This window comes from Hermetia illucens, chromosome 3, assembly GCF_905115235.1.
Source record: "Hermetia illucens chromosome 3, iHerIll2.2.curated.20191125, whole genome shotgun sequence".
Taxonomy (NCBI): Eukaryota; Metazoa; Arthropoda; class Insecta; order Diptera; family Stratiomyidae; genus Hermetia; species Hermetia illucens.
The window spans coordinates 179,406,381-179,428,810 of NC_051851.1; the positions used below are offsets into that span (position 1 = coordinate 179,406,381).

The 22,430-nt window shown below is 41.8% G+C and overlaps 1 protein-coding gene across 14 annotated transcripts in view; it reads right to left on the reverse strand.

The window, feature by feature from the left end:
- The window catches only part of LOC119652655 (tyrosine-protein phosphatase Lar), a 994,202-nt gene that overhangs the window by 673,126 nt on the left and 298,646 nt on the right, over positions 1–22,430 (reverse strand). The window contains exon 6 of one of the 14 annotated variants that reach the window (XM_038056908.1): positions 16,008–16,182. The exons of the other annotated variants lie outside the window; for them this stretch is intronic. The gene's annotated coding sequence lies outside the window, so the exon portion shown is untranslated. The remainder of the gene's footprint in view (positions 1–16,007; positions 16,183–22,430) is intronic. 14 annotated transcript variants of the gene reach the window in all.

Consider the following 22,430-nt stretch of genomic DNA (forward strand, 5'->3'; position numbering starts at 1 on the left):
GTATTTTATGAGAAGATTTCGGTCTCGGTGCATACCGGCAGTGCGTTAGCCATATGTAACGCCAAAACTGAAGGAAATACGGCGTATTCGGTGTGCTCCTTTTCTTCAACGATTTCACGGTAAAAAATTTAGAATAATTCTATTTTCTGATGAAAAATTTTTTACCAAAATTAAACCGACAAAATGATCACAATTGTTATGAAGCCAAAGAAAATGCTTCGCGAGTCCAACGTCGTCACCATCCGACTTCTGTCATGATATGGTGATGCGTCTCATATCACGAAGTAACTGATATTCATTTCTGCGAGGCCAGCATCAAAACCAATGCGAGCATGTAGGAAAAGATGTTAGAGGATGTAGGCGAGCCGTTGAGTGAATCTCTATTCGCTGGAAAGCCGTGGTGCTTCTAGCAGGACTCGACCCCCGCTCACAAAGCCAAGATAATTCAGTAGTGGTTAGCAGCGCATATTCCTGACATCATAATCGCAGATGAATCGGCCTCAGGCAGCATAGATTTAAATCCTGTGGACTACAGGCTTTGGGCTGAGTTAGATGAGACTGCCTGCGATCGAACTTATACCGATTTGATTTTTGATTTTCAATCAAAAATTTCGGAGCATATCGGATAGTTACCTTTTTGAAGCGATGGGAGTGCCCATGATCCTGCACTCCCATCGCAAGAAAGACTTCATCAACAGTTAACCGCCCGTTTTCATCTATGCAATTTAACAATTGGTGTGGATGGTGATTAGTATTTTCTACACTTTTCCATTCTTCAATTTGCAGTTCATTTAAAAAAAAATTACGGTGCGACAGCCAAATAGGTTGAGTGTCAAACTTTCAAGGTCACTACCTCAATTTGAATCTTGGTTCAAGCACTTCGTTTTAGATTATGGGTCATGAACACAGTTTGAGTATTTTTTTTTTGCTATTTTCCCTTCCGTAATTTTATTTTCGAGGAAACCTCAACCTCAGTTTCATTATCATCAAGCTGAATGCTGTGCAACTGATCATATATCAGCTAAACCATGACAAAGTCAAGCACAAACATCCATAGCGACTGACATTTCAACCCAGGCAAAGAGATCGAGAGGCTAACCTTCAATCAGTTTAATTACCGCGCCATAGCCATACGACGCAGAAGTTCGCCTATGTGATCCCGCATTAAACGACAGGAATTTAGTACAAATTATCCCTCATTAATCTTATGTCAGATATATCAGCTAAGGAAGATAAAATCTATTTGGCACATATATGCCTAATTGTCCAACCCAAAACGTTCGTGCCAGAGAAAGGACTTTCTTGAGTTAAGAATCCGCCTCTTGATTTTTTTGTCCCCAGTTTGAATTTGGTTCGTAATGGATGTTGTAATGTTCGCTTCTATGCGACAGGTGCAGTCCTTCCTTCACCTTTTTCAGAGATAACCAAAAAACGGAATGCATCCGCTAATATTCAATATTCTCCTCTTTTCTTCCAATTTTTAACACCCTTTACCTTTCCCAATATACTTATACCAATTTCGTCCTTCCCTTCCCCAACATACATTCACATAACCTTTGAAAATTTTAAAAATCAATCATTTAATTATTTTATTTATCAAAACCTGCCACTGGTTAGCTTTCCCTAAAAATTCATTTATATATTTATATACAGATTGTCAATGTGTATAGAGTAACAATGTTGAATGTAGCATGACCGGTCGAAAAGGAACATCTATCTTGACCGGTTCATATATTTCGGAATACAGACCTAACGGTTGGTCTGGTTGGGGCGAGGGAGGATGTATTTTTGTTGCAAAGGCTAGTGGAGCCGGGGACCGACTGATTGGAGGAACAGTTGATGATCCGGACCGGGTCATCAATCTATCAGTAAATCTCGCAGAGTAAAGTAGTTTCTTCGAAGAAATTTTGGCAAATTGGTAATTTTATGGAAATAAATCCGTGAATCCAAGTAAGGGAAATTTTTCATATTCAAGTCAAGAATTTGTAGGCGATTATCGGACAGTGAAGATTGGAGAACATCAGATGTGATTCGAAGGAGGCCTTCTCCGCTTCTATTATGGTAACCACGGAATTTAGTGGAAATAAAAAATTTACTTGGTTTTTCCACACTCAAGAGTGTGCAGCTGAAATAGGTTGTGCTTGTATTTGATGTGTTGTATCATGCCCAGGACAATCCGCCCTCGGCTTCGCCCAGGACCAAGCAATTTGTTTCCAATCCAACCATGTGTATTTAATTATGACAGCACACACAAGCAGTGAAACCTAGCTACCTGCGTATTGATCACAGAAGAAATCAACGACACGGAAAGGACTCGCGAGGAAGAGGTGAATCCCGCAACCCCCCATGCAACTGTGTCGCCAGTTAGATTCTTTCGCGTCAGCCAAGACCCAAAACTATCCACTTTGTCCTGACCGTAACTGAAAATTTAGTTTTTTGATGTGTTTTATGCTGAACTCACATTTTGACGGAATTTTTTAAAGAAGCGCATAAACAGGAAAAGTAAAAAAGTCGGAGGGTTAGAGCTCCCAATTGGGATTAAAAATTAGGGAGGGGGGTCCAGGTGCCGCGAAAATTGCTGAAATTCGGAGGAATCTTAGGAATCCTTTAAACGCGTGTATCTCCCTAAATATTGAGAATTTCGAGAAAAGGAGCGTGTCAAGTATTTTCCTGGATCCATGTGATTTACTTTATAAAAATTATATGTGAAAGATTAAAGCGCTCAAGGCCCTCCCCCACTCCTCATTTCAGCACTTTGATGGAGCTTCAAAATTTACGTCGCCATGTTTTCAAGTTTTGGGGGAATGGGCTTGTGAACATCGCAACTTCAATTTGTCATTACAATGTTGTTTGTTCGTGTTGGCGATGTGCTTAAACTACAAACATATACATGCTGTACTAACAGCTCCTCTTCTTCCTTTTCTTTAGCTTTTGTCCCGTTCATAAACGGAGTCGGCTCATCAAGATGCAGCCGGTAGCCTTTCAAATCACTATGCAGGGTATCAAGTCAGCGTTTTGGCCGTTTCCCATCGACGTTAATGTTCAAACCAATCTTAACAACTGAATTCTCGTTAGCGCGAATCACTTGACGATACCATCGAAGACCCTTCTGTCGCAATTCTTCTACTATCTGTGCAATCCCATATTGATCGCAGATATCATCATTTTGGATGTGAGCAAGATGTACTACGCCACTAGCCCAACGCAACATCTTCGTCTCCATTACCGCAAGACGACGTTCATTGCCTTTTATAGTCGGCCGATACTCAGAACCATAGAGGGCGACAGGGCGGACGACACTGCAGTAAAATGAAACAGAAACCAGCAAAAATCAATAGTATCCAAATTTTCGATAGGATTGATTTCATCATTTTCACAATGCTTATCCGAACGCCCGGGCAAAAAAGTTTCTTACCACAAACTGGACAACGGCTGGATAACCTAAATAAATCTCTTCCACCACTTGAGCTCTATGAGTTGCTGTTGTTGAAGCTTTCACTTTCTTTGTACACGGGACGTGTTCCCAAATTCAATTCCAATTGATATCTATGGGTCTCCCTCCCTTCTTCGTTCAGTTGTCCAGGTAGTTAGGATAGTAGGTCAACATACAAAGTTTTACTGCACTTCAACCGTGAATTCACTCAAAAATAATATAAAACCACCGAAAAAACTATGAAAAGAATCCAAACGGACCGCTGAGAATTGCAAGTGAAAAACTTCTTTTTCTCATCAGTATAACTTCTTTTGGTTTCCATTCAGCAGAAAAAAAAACCCCTAAAATTACGAAAAGCACTCCAACTGTTTACTCAAAAAAGTATAACATAAAAATCGAACGATTGAGCAAGTAACGAAAACGCAAAGAATAGTCGCCACAGTGTTGCTTGCTTAAAGTGCAGTTCGATTGGTGAAGGGGGCTGGTAGCCTCCAAGCATACGAAATGGGTACGAAACTACCCTTCCTCCGATACCAGAATCCTGGAGCTCGGGTCGATCCAATGAATTGAGCACAGTTGTTGCTGCAATTAAATTGAAAACGATTGAGTGAAAATTTTCCTCCTTTATAATATAGTGTTCAATTGATTTCGACAAGTAAAAGTGAAACTTTTCAAAGACGATTGTCGGTTGGAAAAGTTTTCATTTAGAGACTTAATACAATTTTTGCAATAATTACTTGAAATATAAGGAGAGGTTTCTCGTACCATGGAATTCAATTGTGTTACAAAAGGGAATTCGTTGGGGTTACGTCCATGCTGGTATTCAAAGTGTTCAAATCAGTTATAGATTTTTGAATTTATTGAATTCCAACTCATGGGGCAGGACGGAAAAGTTTTTCGGCAGTCATTCGGGATGTTTATGTGATGCTATTCATGAATAATTAATTAGGGACAAATTAACGAAAGAGGGTCTTTCCACTTGGAGGCCGTGGCGGTGAACATATGGCCTAACTTTTGTAACTTCACCCAGCGTTATGTTTTCGAAGCAAAATTCAACTGTAACTGTTATTATTGTTACATAAGGAGTCATCACTTGACGTTTCCTAAATTGTTTCAATTTATCTGGCCCTACATCCAAGCAGGGCTACATCTTTGGAACAGCCTGGAGTAGCATGTATAAACGTTGCTTCATATGCTGTTCTATCCTTATTCAACTGGCTATTGCCCACTAAAGACTAAATCAAATCCGAACCACAGTTCTTTTGTCAATCATTTTTTTCTAAGTTGTAACCAAAATGGCTATGGGAAGGATACCCAGAACATAAAACCACCATGGAAGACGAGAGAAGGAGTAAACTTACGGTGCAGGGGCTCGGAACCCCAGTACCGGCGGCTTTTGGGAGTGAGCAAGCGGGCTCCCGGCCGTCGATATCCCTCGACCGCAGTGCCTCGGTGGTGGACAACTTGGCCACCGTGGCATCTAATGCTACAAGTGTTTCAGATTTGGAAAAGGATGTGTTCAAGCGAAGTACCACTTTACCAAGGACACCAGTAACAAAACCGAAGAAGGGTGAATTGAAAGCAGATCGTTGGACAACAAAAACAGCAACAACATCGACCGCACATATTCAAAAGGAGCAGTAACAGGAGGGCCAGGAAAAGGACCTATTCAGAAGAAGTTCGTCAACTTTGAGATCTCCGCCAATGCCAAACATCAAAAAAGATAAAACGGAGGGAAGGTCAATGAATGCCAAATGTGAAGGAGTATTTAAAAGTAGTAATCTGGTTAGGAATCATCATGGAGAGCAGAGCCCTGAAGCAGAGGAATTACCCTTCACACAGCTTGGTGCAAAAATAGTGGAGCTGTCTGAGTTCATCAAGGGCAAGTACAACGTCCACCAAGCCATAAAAAATATGGTGAGAGCAATTAGAGTGCTCTACAACAAATCGCAGCAGGAGGAACAAAATTCCAAGGGCAAGTCGAAATCTGTTGCCCCAACAGTGTTACAAGCGACCCAAGTGACACCTAATCGTGTTGCAATCGGCCTGCCACCAAACAAGAGAGTGCGGGAAGGAGATGTGGATCCTCTGAGAAGTCAACAGGCGCCTAAGAGGAAAAAAGCCATGCAAACAATTCCGAAAAACGGAACTAAAGGCACCGAAGAGAGAAAGCAGGTCCCCCAAGTGCGAGCTCCGGCAATCGACTCGACGAAATCCAAGGGGAATGAAAAAGGCGGTTGGACCAAAGTAGTTAGGAAAAAGGCGAAGAAAAAGGCAAAAGTGCGGATTCGCCCAGAAGCGATTGTAATCTCCAGCAATGGAAGTTTATCTTACGCGGAGATACTGAAAAAGGTCAAAGCTGACCCCGACCTAAAAGATCTAGGCGGAAATGTCAGCAAGATTCGAAGGACCCAAAAGGGTGACCTCATGTTTGAACTGAAAAAAACAGCTTGGGGAAAACTGATGGCTTCCGAGCTCAGGTTAAGAGCTCACTTGGGGAGAATGTCACAGTACGGACCCAAAAACATGAGGTCTATATACAGTGCAAGGATCTCGATGAAGTGACATCCAAAGGAGAAATTTGCACTGCCTTGATGAAACAATTCAAGTTGGAGGAACTTGCCGAAGAGTCCATTGTGAGTTTGCGGAAAGCCTATGGCAATACTCAGACGGCCACATTGCGATTGCCAGTGGACGGCGCGCAGAAGTTATTGGCGGCCGGGAAGGTTCGAATCGGATGGGTTGTTTGCCGTCTGAGAGAGCAGATTTCTCTAAAGAGGTGCTTCAAGTGCCTCGTGTTTGGTCATTTTGCGAAGGCATGCACCAGCGGCATTGATCGGTCCGATCGATGCAGAAGGTGTGGGGAAAAAGGCCATATTGCCAAAACGTGCAATAGGGACCCCAAATGCTTATTATGCGAAGGAAGTGAGGGATGGGATTACCGACATATTGCCGGAAGTGCTAAATGCCCGGAATTTAAGAAGGCGCTGACTTCAATGAAAAAATGAGGTTTATTCAAATAAACCTCAATCATTGTAGGGTCGCTCAAGATTTACTCGAGCAGACCATCTACGAATCCGAGGTGGAAATTGCCACCGTCACGGTGGCGTATGGGTTATAGATTCGTCTGGTGGAGCGGCGATATGGGCATGCGGTCGACAAGCCATCCAATGTACTGGGAATCAGACATACAGCGGCTTTGTGTGGGCGAAAATAAACGGGGTATATGTGTACAGCTGTTACGCCCCACCAAGCCTCACACTGCCCGAATTAGAGGAAATGCTTGACAGCCTTGTTCTCGAAGCAAGGGGTCGTAGCCCAAGGGTGATAGCTGGTGACTTCAATCCTTGGGCCCGTGAGTGGGGTAGCAGAGAGACAAATGCAAGGGGCCGCAGTCTATTAGACACTTTCGCACAGTTGGATGTCGTTCTGGCTAACGAAGGATGTGTAAACACCTTTCAGAAAGGGGGGTCTACCTCAATCGTAGACCTAACTTTTGTCAGCCCTGCACTGGCACGTGGTATGTCTTGGTGTGTCAGCAACCACTACACCCACAGCGATCACCAGGCAATCTTCTTTGGGCTATGGGTGGAGTCACCGGGCATAAGATCATCATGCCCGAAACCGAGAAAGATGTCAGGCTGGTCCGCTAAAGCTCTGGATGAGCAGACCTTCACGGAGGTATGGTTCGACCAACCTAATAAAGCAGGCGCCTCTACGGAACGAGCTGTCCATGTGGCCGAATGCATCGCCGAAGCGTGTGACGCGTCCATGCCGAGGAGGTGCTCATTCCCCAGTAGAAGACCAAACTACTGGTGCAATGCTGAACTGGCCAGCCTTCGATCAGCCTGTCACCGAGCCAGAAGAGCGGCTCACAGAGCGGTAGGCAGAATTGAGCAAGGGCAAAAAGAGCGCGCCTATTAGGAAGCCCGCAAAACCTTCAAGCTCGCCATCCAACGGAGCAAGAGGGAATGCTTTAAGGAGCTCTGTTTAGAAGCAGACGTAAACCCGTGGGGGAGCGCCTATAGAATCGTGATGGGGCGATTCAGAGGCCGATCATCTCCGCAGATCACGTGTCTTACACTCTTGTTAGAAATCATCCAGGGGTTACTCCCTCAGCAAGAGGAGGGCGTAGACAGCTTCCAGCGACCTCTGAACGACACGGCAATATCGCCAGTCACCAATGACGAGCTGCTGGAGATCTGCACTAGGATAGGAGATAATAAAGCTCCGGGTCTGGATGGCGTGCCGAATAAGGCCCTTAAGCTTCCCGTGAAATCCAGACCGGACATGTTCGCTGAGTTGTTCGAAGCGTGCATGTCCGAGGGGATATTTCCTACATCATGCAAACGACAGAAGTTGGTGCTACTGCCTAAGGCTGGCAAACCACCAGGTGAGCCAACCTCTTACAGATCTATTTGTCTTTTGGACACTGTGGGCAAAATGCTAGAGCGAGTAATCTATAATAAATTACTCCCGGTTGTTGAGAGCCAGGGAGGTCTCTCAGATCAGCAGTATGGGTTCCGTAAAGCCAGATCAACCATTGATGCCATCAAAATGGTTACTGGCTTGGCCGAAAATGCAATCCACGGAAGGGGCAGTACTAGCAAATACTGCATAGTGGTGACCCTGGATGTGAGAAATGCATTCAATTCGGCCAATTGGAGGCTAATACGGGAATCTCTGGCGAAGATTGGTGTTCCCGCTTATCTTGCAGCTATTATCAACAGCTATTTACAAGAACGGGGGCTTTGGTATGACACCGATGACGGACCCCAAGAGTACGTTGTCTCCGCGGGTGTCCCACAGGGCTCCGTACTGGGCCCACTGCTGTGGAACATCATGTACAGCGATGTTCTTAATCTTCCCCTTCCGGAGGAAGCCACGGTGGTGGGCTACGCCGATGATATAGCGCTGGTTGTTGTCGCAAAGCATCTCGAAGATGCTGAGTTATACTCATGCGAAGCGATCAGTGCTGTTAAAGGTTGGCTTGAGAGTTCTGGTCTGACACTTGCGGAGGAAAAAACGGTAGCGGTCCTTATCACCAAGCGCCGTAAAAGAAATTTTGCCCGTATTCAAATTGGGAATCATATCATCATTTCTAAGCCTGCGATCAAATAATTGGGAGTGATGATAGATGGGAAGCTAAGCTATAAAGCACATGTGCAGTATGTCTATGACAAAGCATCCACTGCGAGTGTGGCCCTGGCAAGAATGATGCCGAACGTGGGAGGGCCACGGCATGCTTCCAGGTTGCTTATAGCGAGGGTAGTGAGTTCGATCCTACTCTATGCAGCTCCAGTTTGGGGAAAAGCATTGCAGGTTACATTTAACGGTAACAAACTGAGTTCAGTCTACAGAAGAACAGCGCTAAGAGTGTGCTCGGCATTCAGGACTGTCTCAGATGATGCAGCATTCTTCATTTCTGGAATGATGCCCATTGACATCTTGGCAGACGAGATGACGAATATATATAATGCGAAGTCTATCTCTCCTTTATCGCAGACGAAGAACGCCGAAAGGGAGAGATCGTTAAATAGATGGCAAGAGCGTTGGGAACGCTCGGGAAAGGGTCGGTGGACACACAGGCTCATCAAGGAGTGGTTGGAGAGACGGCACGATGAGATTAATTATAATCTTACTCAGTTTCTCACGGGGCATGGAGGATATCGCCAGTACCTGTTCAAGTTTAAACTGGATACCTCACCCCATTGTCCAAACTGCGATGGAGTCCCAGAGGACCCAGAGCATGTATTCTTCCACTGTCCAAGGTTTGTGCAGGAAAGGAAGAGCCTAGAGGAGACTCTAGGAGAGGTGCTTGTGCCAGATAATCTGGTGCGAAGAACGCTAACATGTCAGGAAGACTGGGATGCGATCAACTCCATGGTCGTATCTATCCAGAGCAAACTGCAAAAGGCAGAGGAGATCAGAAAAGCGCGGTTACGTACGTAAAAAAAAAAACAAGAAGATGTTCAATGATATTAAGTTCTTCACGAACAGTGGGCGGATGAAAATCAATGCGCAAAAGTGTGAAACGATTCTGTTTCGAAATTCCTTGGCGTATGCCAGTAGGAACTTGAAAAGGAATTGGAGAGATTTCCACATTGTCGCGAACGAGGATAGTTCTGAGCGCATTCCTCATAAGAAGTGCGTTAGATACCTGGGTGTGCATCTTGACGAGCGCCTCCAATTTAACGAGCACGTTAAAGTCACGCTAGAGAGCGCTCGCAAGGCATTCATGTCTCTTCGAAGACTCTTGTATGCTCCACATCTTAGCCGGAAGGTTAAGATTATTTGCTATCTTAGTTTGGTTAGACCGGTGCTCACCTACGGGTGTGCTATCTGGTTTAATTTGAGTGCTAGCCAAATGGAGAAAATAATGCTTCGTCAAACTATGAACACTATGTAACTAATGAAGTGATGTATGCAGCTGCTGCTGTGCCAAGAATCGACACAGTTATCGTCAAATTGATTCGGAATCATATAGTGCGATCTGCTTCGCATGTTGAGAACCCTTGGGTTTCGCAGCCGTTCTACCCAAATGATGGGTATTTCGAGAAAACCCTCATGACAGGCTTCATTCCTATCGAAGCGTTCGTGTATCTTGACAGGAATGGTCTAATTCTTGATTCTGCCGGTGATCCGGTTATGTATCATATACATAGACGGGCCACGGACAAAAGGATAGAATACTCCCCGAATTTGACAGTGGGGTCTCCGGGATTCGACTGGAGGTACTCCAGAGCGAGAGCAATTGATATTAAACGGGATGAAAAAGAGAAATCTTGGTACTATTGGCTGCGGGATGCCGGTTAGCGGTGGCCGTGCTCAGTTCTGCCATTTGTTTCTTGGTAGGGCTTTGTAAATATGTATATATTGAACGGGTGCTGATTTTGTCTCCAGTTGTAACTTATAAATACATACGTTATTATTCTTTGTTTTTTCTTGTATGGATGTTATTGTAAAAAAAAGAAAAAATGTATAATATAAAATATATAAATATGATAGTTTTAAGAACAATAATTTAAGTTAAAATTATCTTTTGAAGCGATCAAATATTTATTATTTTATATTTCTTTATTTGCCACTAAGGCCAAGTGAATTCTGTCGGGTTTTTGACCATTTCCCGACAACTTATTGTAAAATTAGATATTTATTTCTTATTGTTTCTCTTCTCTGCCTGTAAATTGTTATTCGAAAACTTTGAGAGCCCACAGTGGCCATTAGATTTAAGTTATTTTTGTTATTTTAAAAGATTGTTTTTTATTGTCCATTTTTCCAATCTATATACTATTGTTACCTATTTATTAAAAATAAAAATAATTTTAAAAACTAAAACTAAACGAAGGACTGGCTAGACGAATCGTTTTATAAGTAGGGTACTTTATTTTGTCGGATCATACCATAACGATAGAGGCTCCCTGTTTGGCAGCACTTATACAAATTACCAATTTACTGATTTTAGGTTTTCACATCCATAGCCGGCATCAATGTTATGAACACTGAAGAGTGCCCTGCAGACAAAAATTATATTATTCAGGTTGCTACACATACAAAAATATATGTATACAGGTCCAAAACTTTCTGTGACAGGTTGACGAAATAAATAACCAAGAAAAAATCATTTGATTGAGAGGCCCATACATTTTCCTTTCATATTATACACTTGAGCTGTTTTTTACCTTAAGCTTCACCATGGAAATTTAATTTTATAAAAACTCTTAGAGGAAAATGAAAACATATGAAAATCCTCTTGTGTTTTACGGCAAAATCAAAATTACGAAATCCTAGTCATTCTTCTTGTTCCATGGAAAACACCTCAAACCACTTCCCCCACAATATGTCATACATTTCTTCACCATACTCAATATTTACCGCACGGAAAAATGCTTACCTTAAACAACGAAATCCCAGATAAACGTAAATTGCTATTGTTACATCGATCTTCCTCTTATACTTTATTGACTCTTTTTCATCTTACCGTGAAACATTTTTTACGTGTGTTTTTTTCCTCTCTTGGAAAATTCACGAAAATATATTGCCATTTAAGCCTACCTAGCCCGAGCGCAGGGAGACCCGGGAAACAGTAACTTTTCCATTGCTACTACTCAATATTACATTTTACATTACCTACACACGTCACCGGATCATTTTCCATATTTACTTTCATATGTAACATATCTACCTTCGTGGATGGATAGATACAACAATATTTTCATTTCTATGCATAAGTTGAAAAGAAGAACAAACATCAGAATCTAAACATGATGGTTATGTGGAGCATTGTGTGCGGGAAGGCAAGCAACGAGGGGGTGGTAATCTTAAACTCAATTTGCATATTGGTAGGAAAATTGTATCTACTACGTTTACGCTGATACGTATAATAGAGCATCCACGCAAGCAGTAGAAAGGATGTGTGCTAGCTACACCAGCAGGCAATGCTGATGAGAGGTATTTGTTTTCGGATTCATGGATCAAATACTGTAATTTACCACGAAAATTACAGTGAAAATCAAGGCACATGATGTGCCTGTCGGGCATACGAGGAATATGAATATCCACTGCCAATTTTCAGAGAACGAAACTAAAGTCGATCTGCATTTGGAGGGCAGATTAGTTTCTACCAATGGAAATCTTATGCTCTCCTTGATGGAACGTTGACTCCAATTGCCAGGAAAAGTCAGAGTAAGGTTTAAGAGTATTTAAGTATTTTAACCAATTTACAGATTGTGACGATAATACTGCCGAAGGGTGGATATCCAATAGTGTCCAAAATCAATCCGTGAATGGAAATGTGATAATTAATATTGATTAATTTAGGATACTTTATTCAGACGTCCGTCCCTTGTTAAAACGTACCGTTCCAAATGCCACTAAAGAATTTTATCTAAGCACCAAAGCAAATTTTGCAATCGATGATATTAAAAGGAACAAACTTGACCTCCTACAACCTTGTTAATAATAGGAGAATTTACACCAAACTTTTCAGCTTCGTGCTCAATTGTAAGGTCTATATATACACACTGTGCTTCTAGGTCTACTACTAGTAACTTTATTTAAGTAGTCATTCGAATGTAGAAAATTCGTGAAACCAAGTTAAAAAGACGATACACAAGGCGACCTATGCAACCCTCGGGGTCACAATGCCAGTTAAGCGGTTCCTCAATCGAGATACCTGGCTTTGGAATGACCGTGTCCAAATGAAGGTCCGTGAAAAGAAACGCCTCTACCATAAAAAGCAAAAACGGCTTCACGGTCTCGTACCAGGTCAGAGGCAACTCGTCAGACGCTGACTCACCTCTGCCCTGGGAGCAGCGTGACCAAAGCGGTTCGCAGATGTAAAATGCTCATTTTAACGCGATATGACTACGAAGTATATGGACCCTAAATCCGTCAGTATTTTGGGTTAAAGCTTGGCCAGAACTGAAAACATTTTATTTGAAAATTGAGGAATCCTGAGCCCGCATCCTATAATTTTCTTGACGGTAAAACACTGGCTAATTGACAAATTCAAGAATTTAAATCGGGAAGCAAAGCGATCGCTGCTACCTGAGCAGTCAATTACAAATATCTTTCTGATGAACCATGAACAACGGAACAATTTGTTCATTCCCTCTGTCCTCCACCTGTCAGCGCGACTGAAGTCGAGAAAGAAAATAATACGAATGAAATCGAGCTATTCATGAAGGTAGAACACTATCTGACTGACAAGGAAGCACCACCGCAGAGTGTTCAAATTACTGTCCGATCCGGTTGCTTGAACAATCGTTTTCGCGATATCGTTGAAATAACCGTGAACCAAGCCGGGTTTGTCACGGACTGTGGAACTATCTACGCAATATGCGCGGCACGATTACTCGTGGAGAAACACCGTAAGAAGGATAGCCCTCCTTACACTGCATTTCTGAATCTAGAGACGGCGTTTGATCGCGTGCCACACGAACCTATCTTGTAGGCTCTACGACAGGCAGCACCTAGTGCCAGAGGAACTTGTGCATTTGGTTCAATGGCTCTACCTTGATCTGAAAAGTAAAGTTCAAAGTATAGCGGGTGTATCCGATCCCGATAAAACAGGCACTGTCAGTGACATTGACATGCCAAGAACTGAACGATTTAAATATCTCTCATTATGAAATTGCTTCATGCATTAGCGCAGCCTGGATCAAGCGACGTTCCACAACAGGTGTTCTTTGTAATGAAAATTGATGGCAGTGTCGTCTGCCGTGACACCCTCTATGGTTCTGAGTGTTGGTCGACTATAAAAGACAACGAACGGCGCCTCGAGACGAAGATGTTGTGTTGGACACGCCATGATCACATCCCACATGAGGATCTCCACGATCGAGAAAAAGGGTTGAAAAAGTGTTACCCAGAAAACTGCCCGCTGAAAGGATCCATTTGCCGATGGTATGTAAACGCAGGGTGTTTAGGACCCTAAAAGTTGTTATGTCTGATCGTAGAGCGAGGTTGGACGCCATAGGTAAGATCCTGAATATATTAAAGGGCACTGTATCGTTGTGTAAGTTGTACATGACAATTTGGATACGAAAAGATTTTGTTCCCAGTGGGTGCCGCGTTTACTTACAGTGGAGGAAAAACAACAGCAAATTGATGATTCAGAGCTCTGTTTGCAGCTGTTTACGTAAATAGAAAGGATTTTTTGCGTCGGTACATTACAATAGTTGAAATGTGGAATTATCAGGGAAATAGGGTCAAACAGAGCATCAGCCGAATGAAAATGGAAGCCGGCCAAAGCGTTCGAAAACGCAATAACCAGCTGGTAAGGTCATGGCCTCTGTGCATTAGGACATCCAACGAATTTTGCACTTTCTTCCGAAGGGCCAGACGATCAATAGCCACTACTAGATTGAATTATTGGATCAGTTGGTTAACGCAATTAAGCAGAAAATACCTCAAATGGCAAAGAAAAAAACGCGATCTCACCAGGATAATGCGCCGATTCACAAGTCGATGAAAACGGTGATTTACGACTCGGTGGTGGGAAGATACGACCACCTGACTTTGTTTTCCGCAATGGAGTGGTGGACGCCGCCGGTTACACCTTTTTCTTTTACAGAAGGTGGTATAGGTTCCATCAACAACTTTTTCAGACAATGTTGTCAAAGAGGTGCTGATGAGCTCTGGCAGACGGAACCCTGTTACGCATTATGTCCGGGTTCTTCTCTTCCATCCTCTCCTCCTGTGGAGAGACCTGAGGGCAAGAGGTTTCCTCAACTAACAATTCCTTTCTATCTATCCCTCCCGTTGATGAAAATAGCTCCCAGATGTGAAGGCGGGAGAATAGGGAGGGGTAGCCCAAAATAATGTGCGATTCGGTTCCAGAGTAGCTCTCTGATCACGAAGAAGGTTGGTAGTTCGATGAATGACATCGGTAGGCTATAAGAAATGAATACTACAGGATGGACAGGGATAAAATCAGCTGAAAGTAAACTCAGATAAAAACATGGATAGGATTAATAACTTGTAACTTGCCACTTGTACACAATATATAATAAAGACCCACTATGTAGGGTATGCAATGAAAAGGATTTAGCAGCCTCCCTTCTCATATTGGACTGGCCGCGTCATAAAGGTGGAAATATGCGACTTGAGGAATAGCAAAGTTTCAAAAGGAGCTCGTGGAAGGTTTTTTTTTCGTTAGGACTGTAATTTAATAGGCATATACCGATATTTCGGGAACCAATTGTTCTCTTCTTCAGCGCGACAAATGAATGGCTCTTACAAGGGAAAGAGCAGTAGGAAACCCCAAGAAAATTAGACAGATGCAGGCGACACTACTCGGACTTAACAATTAGCCGACACGACCAAAGAATCAGGTCCGAAATAGGCTGACGACGGAAGGATATCTACAGTGCAATACAACCAAAAAGATGAGCACAAATATCCATGAGGAACCAGATTTCGAAACCAAAGCTGACACTCAATCGACTCACTCATCGTTCTCTCACATATCTCAAAGCTTTCAGGATATCTACTTTACTTTCAGAAAATTCTTGGTTACCTTTGATTTTGGAGTGAGCTGCAGCAACCGATCGGGAGATTTCAAAGAGGGTTTTTTAGATCAAATCCTATAACAACATGACATTGCAGAAGGTATGAGGTCTTATACTGTGGAAAAAAGAATTTTTGGCGCAGATTTCTTAAAGCACAATACCATGTTGACAGGAATATTTAATTGGAAGAAATCGTGTGAGCCCGGCGCGTCGGTTGAGTCGATTTAACGTTAGCATTTCGTTATTCCGGGTCGAATCCCGGTGACAATGAAACTGAAGCCATCTCAGTTACACTAAATAGGGAAAAATTAGCAATAAGAACGACGAGAATGTAGAAATGCCCTCTAACATACTTCACAGAGGAATGGACAGAACACATTATGATATATAATACCATCTACGACTTTTGAGTGTAAGCATGATTTTCTGGACAATATAAGAGCTCCAAATACAAAATAATAATAAAACAAGCACCTCCACCTTATCATTCACTTGAATTGTACTCGTCAGATACTAAAACCAAATCGTGCAACAAAACGTACGAATCTTAACGTATTTACCTAATCATATTCAAAATCCACGTGTGAATTTCATATTTCATTGTTTTGCTCCTTCTGCAATATCATATCATATGTCTACATATGTATAATAGTTCCTCGAGGGTAGAAGGCTCCACTGTTTAATATTCAGGGCACAGCACGTGTTACCAATGAGATATGGGGCGCATTTACTGTGCTGAAAGAAAACGAGAAAATGAGAGACATATGGAGCTAAGAGGACCAGTAATACTACAAAAAGGATGGGAAAACTATAATTCAGGAATCTGCTGTTACTGGAAGGCGGAGAAAGGGAAGAATAAAATAAACTGAAATGAAACTTTTTATGTCTTCTTTTGAAAATAGGGAAGTCTACCGTTTATAATTGGATACAAGATTTGGAATTTTTGCAACAACTACAGAGAATTCCTAGATCCTGGCTGCATTCTTTCAATTTCATTTGTTATTCCAAACATATCCTGAAAAACCTCCAATTGCTAGCATTTCTTTTGAGGCCTCAAATGTAGCATAAAAATATTGGGATTTGCCTTGCAGACTGTTTTAACCAAGTTCTCGTTAGACCGAGAGTATTATATTTCACTTTTAGCAACCCATTCTCTTATGATTTCATTCCACTCAATATATTTTTTGAATATTTTTATTTGATTTGAAATTCTAGGCGTAAAACAGGGACCATTTACAAGCATATGTATCTATATATCCTGGATATGCAACGGTATCCTCCCAAATCAACGTAAAATTATCCTCTTTGGCCTCCACTTACAATAAATTTCTTATTAGAAAACCCACAGCAATGATGTTGAAAAGGACCTCCGAGATTTTTCCTAAAACTTTCATAAAATGCAAATTATGGGGTTGTGAATTTACGGATAGAAAAAGAACTGGAGGAAGTTGTAATGAAAATAAAATAAAATTGAAGTTGGTAATAAGGGTAGAGATTTCATTTTTTCCTCAAGGATGATACTCTTGAAAAAAAGGGTATCTTACATTTTATTAAGATGTTGGCAATATGGGAGTTATTTTATGCGTGATTTCTTGTTATTAGGCTTGTGATTCACTAGTGGATAAGATTCAATTGTTCGTGTATATTCTCTTCATGATAAAAGCCTATATTTTCAAAGGAAAAGTGTGACTTCCAGTGTCACTTGAGAGCACACAGCATGGTGACCACATTTTCAAAATTAAGCCAGCTTCTCGGCGTTTCATTAAAGCTTGTTTCTCTTGCATTTGCTGATTAAGATAGTCAGCTCAATCTACAGATCTCCTTTTCAATCGTCTGGTAAAGAAACCAAACCTTGATTGCTTCTGTCAAGCAGATTTTCAAAAAACTTCAGCAAACCACATTAACATGGCTGAGTTACACTTAAGCGTCTCAAATGAGTCGGGTGTAGCCAGACCTGCAACAGAGTTGTGTGAACTGTAGCACGTTTCGAACCACCTGAAGCAACTATCACCGAGGCCAACCCCTGAATAGGGGTTTACGATGCTCCGACAATCCATCCATGTAAAAACTAGTCCATGTCAAGAAACCTGGAACATTTTCTTCGGATTGGACGGATAAACGACGACGACCAAGCAAACGTCTAACGGACTATTCTTTCGGATTCTGGAACTTACGCTCCTTGAGCAAACCAGCGGCCATCAAGGCCCTCCTTCAACCGGTTGAGATTTACAAATTGAGCATAATTGCAGTCCAGGAAACAAATTCGATTGGTAACGAGATAAGGGATATGAATTCGCACACAATATTCAAAGTGGCAAACCTTCTCGGGTCAAAAGGAGTTTGCAGTTGCATTTGTAGTGAGCAAACAGTTCAAGCCGCACGCCATCGACTTCAAACCTATGAACCAAAGGTTGTGTGCGATTTGTACCAGGACTCCTTTTTTCACCCTCTGGCTTATCAACATGCGCGCCCCGACTGAAGTCAAAGAAGATGCAAGGGAAGATTAGTTTTATGCACGTCTGGAGACACTGTTTGACTCACTCCCAACAAATGATGTCAAAAAACTATTAGGGATTTTAATGCGAAAATCGGAAACGAAAGCCGGAATCGGGGGACCACCGCAGGATACAGCCTCCATGAGGAATGCAATCTCAGCAGTTTATGATTAATTGACCATCAGTAGGAATTTTGTCGTAAGCTCCACATGTTTCCCGCACCGGCACATTCATAAACAGACCAGGAAATCACCAAACGCATATACTGCCAACCAAACTAACCACGTCCTCATTGGTAAAAGATGGACGTCTGATGTATTGGATATACGATCCTATCGAGGAGGAAACTGAGATTCAGACCATCACTTGGTGAGGGCAACATATCGGTGCAGAATCTCCTCAGTACACGAATTGGGAATCAGCGCTACCAAACTCTTCGCAGCTAATAATAATACAGTCTGTCAAGTAAGAGCGTGGTCAACTTCACCGACAGGTAATGGAAGATTTCGCTCTAATTCCTTCGCGAGCCGATAGAGGGAAGCTTTGTTCTTGATGCATTGTCAACAAAGATTCAATTGTCGTTGATCTTTTGAAAGAGAATCACGTTAAACGCCATGAGTGCTAAGTACGCGACGCGCTACGAGGCTGTGTTCCTTTGCATCCACCCGAAAGGTCCGAAAATGTCGCAATCAGCGGCTGCTAAATATATAAGAAAGTCGAAGGCATTTGTACAGAAGTGGATACAGCGATATAAAGTGACTAAAAATGTCGATGATTTACCAGAACGTGGCTCGACAGGAAAAGTGAACAAAAAAGATGAAAAAAGAATAGTGAATCTGTTTTCGCGGAATCCTGCTTTAACACTGCGGCAAGGATAAGCAAAATTAATAGCAAAAGGTTTAGATATATCCTACGAAACTATCCGAACCCATCTTTGTACTCATAATCTGAAATGGCGCAACACAATGACGAAGCCTCTGTTGACTGAAAAACATGTGACAAAGCGACTCGCTTGGGCGCATGAGAATATTGACAGAGATTTTGAAAATGTCATTTTTACTGATGAATGTTCTATATGGGCACGTTCTGTCCTCACGCGAGCCTGGTCAACTTCCACCAATAGGCTTGTTCAGCGGACCGTAAAACATGGAATAAAGGTGCATCTTTGAGGCTGCTTCTCAAAGCAAGGATTCGGCACTTTGCACCTCTTTACTGGCAACCTAAATGCCGAGAAAATGATAAAAATCTACAAAAAGGCTTTATTGCCATCTGCCAAACGATGGTTCATCACAAGAAATGAAGATTGGATTCTGCAGGAGGACAACGATCCTAAACACCGCAGCAAGGTCTGTACTCAGTGGAAGACTCAATCTGGCATCGTTACATTGGATGGGCCGTCGCATTCGCCCGATGCAAACCCTATTGAAAATGTGTGGGCATATATTAAACGGAAGCTTCGTGGAAGACGCACATACACTTTCAAGCAGTTGTCTTACGAAATTAGTCGGAACTGGAGATCCTTGCCACTAGAATACGTCGTCAAATTAGTAGAAAGCATGCCTCGGACATGCCAAGCAATTATCGACGCCGATGGTGACTGGACACATTATTGACCGAATTGCATCATTGTTTGTAATGTGTACAATGAATATATGAATATGAAAGTTTCATCAAATAAATTTTTTTATAAATTAACACGACCACGCTCTTACTTGACCGACTGTAAATCCTTGACCGATGGTACGGCGCCGGCATATATAGCCACCCTGCACTAAAAGCTATCACCTATGCTACACGACATCAGTAACGTAGATGTACACGAGGTCTAGGAAGATATATATTAGTGAATACAATCAAGAACGGTTATCAACCCAGGACTAGCCTTTGCAAGTACAAAGATGGAAACATCATCAACGAGGCCGACAGCATCAACAAACGCTGGCCGTTCAATTTTGAAAAGCCTCTGAATCCGATACCTGGTGCCCTCATAAAAGTAGCTACACATCCTCCGACAGCAGAAATCAGACAGACGAGATGCCAGCCGAGCTGTTAAAATCCCGGGGAATGACTGGTGCAGGAGCATCATCTGTCCCATCCACAAAGAGGAAGATAGATTGCGTTGTGAGTGGCGTTGCAGTGAGTCTAGAGAATAGAATGAGAAAATACCCCGAACGACTCATTGGCGAATACGAAGGGGTTTCAGGCCGGGTCGCTCCACAACCGACCAGGTTTTTATCGTTAAACAGCAAAATTGGAAATACAACGTTGACCTTTACCAAGTCTTTGTTGACTTCAAGCATACAACAGTATAGATCGTGGAGTATTGTACAACATAATACTGCAATTTGGTATACCAACTAAACTAGTTCGACTGACAACGATGACTAAGACCACCTCCTTCTAAGAGGTCAGGATCCAGAACAGGTTGGCTGATCGTTTTGGAACACGTACTGGTTTGAAGCAGGTCGACGGACTCGCCTGCCCAGCACTCGAATACGCTTTCCAAGCAATGAATACCAATACCAGGGGGACGCTACTCAAAAAGTCGACCCAATTGTTAGCGTGCGTGTTTTTTTATTAGAATATCCTACCTTCACACTTTCCCTTCATAAATTGTCAAACATAAGCATGTTCTTGCCTCAATATATGGACTGGACATTCGTACTGGTTGGAAACTCAACCTAAAAAACTACAATAGATTGTTTAAGGTATAAATTGTCGCTGTAGCCAAATACGTTGAAAAATGCGTCTGGCAGCCTTACTTTCGGCTGATATTCACCCATAGAAAACATTGGAACAGCAATAGAAAAGATAACCACAACCTGATAAGTTACGTTCACTCCAGCGCAAATAAAAAGATAACCATTAAATCTTAAAATCCATCGCCTGAAAGAAAGATATCGTCTTTTTTGAAATGCTCAGTAAAAAAGCGAAATCAATTCTCCGCCTCAAATTTAAATTCATTTCTTTCAAACCTGATATGTCAGAAAATTTACCCTAGAGTTGAAAGGAGGACATTTACACCCCAACCATGCAATCGATTTCTAATCGGATTTTGAAGTATTGTGACTTGCACGTCTATTGAACTATTATTCTGAACCAAGGTTTTCTCCTAACTTCACATTTTCACTGAGAAAAAATGCAGATACATCCATCTAATCATATGTCGTGATATACGTGTCAAGTCAATATACCAAAGGCCATGTGTCACAACCACCACCACTTTTTGAACATTCAAGATACCCATGTCAATTAACCTGTTCAAGATGAATAAGGAAAATTTTTCCTCGCTTTCCCAGAATGGCATTGGTTATTTTTCCGAATAAAAATATGAACCCTTTGAAAGTGACTGACATATGTATAAAAAAAAAATTTGAATAAATATTGGATATTCAAATGACCATATAAATATTCACGTAAAATTTTGGAATAGGAAGCAAGCACATATCATGGCTCTATTTAGTAGAGATGAGGGTGGACTAAGTCAAATTCAATAACGCATTTAATTATTTATCTAATTCGTACTGCAAAAAAATAATTACATGCTCTTTTGTGTACTTACCTTGGATTAAAATTTGACACATTTTTAAGGAGGATGTATTTCATACGGGAATAAGAGAGAGAGTCAGTAAAGGCATTCTACGCAGGCAGCTTAATTTACTGACCCTCTCTTAATCTCGTACAGAATTACATCCTGATAATAGCCTTTTGTTCAGGATGTTTTTACATGCTTTTCAGGACTTCCTAAATACTATTTGTTTTACGAATCAAATTTGATAAATGATTAATTCTTCCTTTAATTAAAACTATATTAGCAAAAAAAATTGATTTAAATTGCACTTTTCTCCCAATAACCTAAAATAACAGAAAAGGATTATTTGCCCTCTTTCCTTAAAAGATTAACATCAGAAAATGGAATCCGCATTTCTGATGGAAAGGTTCGGTAATGTTTGGTTTTCACTATATTCCCACCAATAATCGGCTCTCATTCCAACAAAGAACGAAAATTGCCAAATTTTATCAAAAACGGATGAAAGGAGAGCATCAGTTGAGATTCGGATAAAATGTTCTGGCTCTGCTTTTTACATTCCTAGAAATCACGCCCTCGTGATGATTTTATGTCCAAAACAAAAATAAGTCTGTTGAAGTCAACCACAATCAGAGGAAAATAAATAATCTTTTACTAGGAAAGTAATAACTGACGACTTTTCCCACGTCAAATGCAGCTTATCGGGCGCAGCCTCACCTCTAGTCTGGCAGCACTGTCTCTGACTGTGGTTTGCAGGTCTTCCTTGTTTTCATATATTCACTCAGAACTGTGGAATGAATGCGAATTATATTGGGCGAAAGCCGCCTAAGCTGGTGGAAAAGATCACTTTGTTTTGCTGATGGAGGGCAAATTGTCCATCACCCATCTGTCTTCAGCACGGATAAATGCGGGAACATTGTCCGTGAGCCATAGTTGACAAGGTTTTGACTTATGTATCG